Source organism: Ascaphus truei, chromosome 7, assembly GCF_040206685.1.
Source record: "Ascaphus truei isolate aAscTru1 chromosome 7, aAscTru1.hap1, whole genome shotgun sequence".
NCBI lineage: Eukaryota > Metazoa > Chordata > Amphibia > Anura > Ascaphidae > Ascaphus > Ascaphus truei.
Window position 1 is genome coordinate 4,511,389 of NC_134489.1, and position 4,302 is coordinate 4,515,690.

The 4,302-nt window shown below is 45.2% G+C and overlaps 1 pseudogene; it reads right to left on the reverse strand.

The window, feature by feature from the left end:
• Positions 1 to 3,272: 3,272 nt before the first annotated feature.
• Positions 3,273 to 3,396, reverse strand: LOC142500325 (U2 spliceosomal RNA; annotated as a pseudogene).
• Positions 3,397 to 4,302: the final 906 nt, after the last annotated feature.

Sequence of the window (4,302 nt, forward strand, 5' to 3'; positions counted from 1 at the left end):
CGTGCTGTGGTCCTGCCCTAAGGTGGTCCCAATTTGGGAAGAAATTAGAGAATGGACACAAAGGTTTCTCAACTTGGAGATCCCCCTGGACCCGTGGCTGTTCCTTCTGGGCAGACGGATCCAGGGTCTGCCAAAGTCGGCACACAAATTGGTTGCACATTTTGCGACCGCCACCAGGTGCGAGATCGCAGCGGTGTGGAAACAGCACGATCTACCAGTAATCCCCAAAATTCGAAACAGAATTTGGCACGTCTGCCAGATGGAACAGTTGACGAGCTGGGTCAACGACACTGGCCGCAATTTTCTAAAAGTATGGGCTCCATGGATTGCCCAGACAGACATCCCAGGGATAGATACCAGTACAATTTTGCAATAATAACGGTAGATGCGTTCTCTGGTGACTAAGCAGGACTTACGACACCCTAGCTACGAGACAGGTAGGACCCCTCCCGATAGCAACAGAAGCATGAAAGATATCTGGCAAGTGGTACCCGGAGAGCAACCACTAAATAGGCAAATTCCCGCCGACTTGGGTGCGCACAGTGGAAGCCCCCCCCCTCCTTGTGTCTCCACCCGTTGTTGTCTTGTCCTTGGTCACGTCGGTCTAGTTTGTCCAGTCTCGTGGGTAAATGTTGTTTGTCAAATACAGATTATGATTGATTTTAACCCCCGATGGTGAGAGCTAGAGGGGAAAAATCTATGTGGGTATAAGGATGTTAAACAATGGGCTGCGTAACAATGTGCAAGTTGTATAACCCAATAAAAATCTTGAAGTTAAAAAAAAAGAATAAAAAATATTTACAAACTCTTTCACAAACGTATACGACAACTCTTCCATACATTTTAAAAACGACATTCTCTTTTCTTCCATTCCAATCAAAACACACCATACATACTCCCCTTTTTTTTCCATCCCCTTATAAAAAGACATATTTATCATTTCATCCCTTCTTAAATTTTCCCTTCCTCCTTAAATTTCCCTTTTTTGTTTTTTTGTTTTTTTGCTTTCCTTGTATCCCACATATCTTATTCTTCTTCGCTAAGACTGGTAACAAAATGAACAACTCCACAAACAGGACTGATGTCCGGAACCTCTTCTCTTTTTTCCTTTAGCTCACTATCTTTCCGCGCTCCCTTTTTCTCTTTCTCTTTTATTTCTCTTTTCTGGCTCAAAATTTTTCTAACCACTTTGTCACTAAACAAATCCTCGATTTCCTGTATTCCTTCATAACCCACCCACAGATCCTCACTGTCTATACTCTCATTTCCTGACCCAAATTCTTCATCAAAACAGACAAATCTCCCTTTTTCCTCAAAGATTTTCATCTCCACAACCTCCTCTGTTCTACTCTCACTTCTTGTTTCCTTCTTACACTCTTGATTTGTCTTAAACAGTTTTTCCCTGCTTTCTCCCCTCTTTTCCCCTTCCATCCTCACTGACATAACCTACTGTATACTCTCACCATTTTGTAATTTTTCAATATCTAATCTTTCCTGTACAATAACATCACATTCCCTTTACACGCCATCATAGTTTCCCCACGATCTTAATGTCCTTGTATTCCCCTTCTTGGGGCACTTGCGTGCCAAATGTCCAGGCTCTACAAAAGTCACATATTTTAGACTCACAACACTTGGCTGCCTTATGTCGTTTTTTCCCACAATTCCAGCAAAACACATCAAAAGTCTGCCCTGGGAAGTTCAAAACACCCTTATCCCTGCCGATGCAGAAGCTTGCAGGGGGTGTAGCATTTCTCTGTCGCCTTCTGGATCCAGTCTGAAGCGGACCCAGAACCTCCTTTTTCCATTAAACAGTCCATACTTGTTCTTCATTTCTGCTCCGCCTCTAACTGTTTCACAATAGCGGGCCAAAAATGTCTCAATGTCCAATTTCATCACATAGACGTTAAACATCTGTACAATCACAGCTTTCTCCTGCTGGAGAAATCTCGGTATCACTTTGATTCCTCTCATCCTAGGGGTACCTGCTGCAACAACACATCGGTCATACACCATTCAACATTTCTGTTCATCTTTCAGCGTCAAGTCGAAGATTCCCATCTTCAGGAACTCTTGCAGGCAAAAGATATGCTCAAGATCCACTTCCAGCACATCAAATAGAATTTCTTCCACGATGTATTCCACACCAACAATGCCTCGTCTGCTCTCGTCTGCTCTCGTCCAGCTGAAACCGAATGCAGTTCCTCTGGTTTGCGACGTCCGCCATCTTTATCCTCGTCTCGCCAAGCTCCGGGTGCAGTGCCCCAATAGCAGAATGGGGGTTAAGTCTGTTAGGACGATCCCCCAAGGCCAAGGCACCGGCCCTTCACCATCTCTCTCCATCAATCTCCATCTGATCGCCTTCCGCCGCTCAAGATGGCGTGCCTCCCCAAAAGCAGCATGGGTCTTAAGATTCCGAAGAACCGTTGACCCAAGGCCAAGGAGGCACAGTCTCAGCAAACCCTCTGGCCTGATACACTTGATCTTAGCCTAATGGCCGAGAAGCGATAACCAGAAATGGGCCCCTGCCGGAGCGCCGTTCGATGGCTGGGGGCACTACGCTTTTGGGAGAATGGCAGAGGGAGCTGCTTGCTGCCCGCTTTCCTCCTCCCCCAGCATGCCTGCCTCAAGTCACTCCGTCCTTCCAACACAGCTCCGGGGAGTCTATGCAGCAGCAGCGGCGGCGACGATGACGATGGATGCAAAAGCCAAAGACTTTCAATGTAGCAATGAAAAGCAACCACCCACAAAGCCAACAAAGAGCCAAAAAGGCACATGCTTCCAGTTCTTTTTCCGGCACCAGTCTTCGCCTGTTCATTTGCATAGGAACCGCCCACTTTTTCTCTGCTCACCGACTCGTCTGGGCTGCCATGAAACTCAGGCAGCGAGCAGGCAGTGGCTGGGGTTTTCAGTTCAGGGCATTTCAGCCACCCATTGTGACATCAACCCAGCAAGTCAGGCATTTGCTGCTGCAGTGTTTCCTATGCAGGCTATTTGGATACAGCTTCAACAGGAGTTTCTTAGGTATCTGCTCGTTCGGACTGAATTAGGCAGCAGGCAGCACTCCTGCTACATGCGAGCTGAATTAAAAGAAAGTAGGAAGCCAGGCAAAAGAACGGACAGGACACAGCAAACAGAAGGAGGCTTTATTTTGTCGTCATTTCTTCTTCTTTCTTTGCAAAAGAAAGAGCCAAAAAAGGAGAGGATGCTTCTATTTTTGCCCGCTGTTTGTTTCTATTTCTATTTTTTCATACAAGTCAGATATCCCCAAAGGGAAGTGCACCGGACCTGGAGGTACTGCAATACCAGGTCAATGCGTGGAGTGGACAGAGCAAACTCTTCTTCCATCTCCCTGTTCTAAAAATCCATTTAATATATGGTCCCCAGATAGGGGATGTAACGGGAGTAATCCCTGTTCAAGTAATGTGCCTTTAATCTAGCAGTGTGGTGGTTAACTGCTGGTAGTCAATTAATAAACACCACCTGCCTGATCTAGATTGCTTACAAAAGCCTGTCTGTTGAGACAGGAAGTGACTCCTTAGCTCGCTTGTGAGCTGACCTTTGGAGACACCACATGTCTTGAGCTCTGCCAGAAGACACAGCAGAGCTGATTTCAAGACACAGGGAAAACTACTAAATCTGAAGCTGACACACCCTGAGTGAAGGGAGCTGTACTAGGAACTGAGAAGATTTTCCCTCCAAGAAACAGATAAGACTTTCATTCTTAAGAGACTTCTTATATCTGCTTATTTCATGCTATGTGTTTGGGGCTGGGAGAAATACTCCCAAGTGAATAGAAGCTTTGTTCCCCCCCCCCGTGTTTGGATGGATTTCCTGATGAAAAGGAAAAGGCACAATAAAGCCTTATTATAATTTCACCTTATAAAAGTCTCCAATTGTGTACCTCTGTGAACGTCCGTCTACATATGGTGTCCGAAGTGAGATGAGAGGTGTCTTTGTAGTTAAAAAAGACCGGAGATTTTTATGTGAAATTTTTTGTGTTATGCTTTTTGCCTACAAACAGTCTGAGCAACTTAGAAAAAAAACCTCATGCAGCAGAGATCAGAGTTAAAGGGACACACAACTGAAACTTACACTGCATTGAAACTTACAAAACCACAGATGGACTCTTTGCTCCAATCCCAAGAGGAGAGAGACTGCTGAAACAGCTAATCCTTTTTTGCCTATCACAAAGTGTTATATGGTCATTGAAATAGGGGTTTTGCCTTCCAGCCATAGTCAGGGTTCAAGAAGTGAGTCAGCCCTTAAAAAGGGATAGGTGTTTGTTGTTTTCAAAAGTTT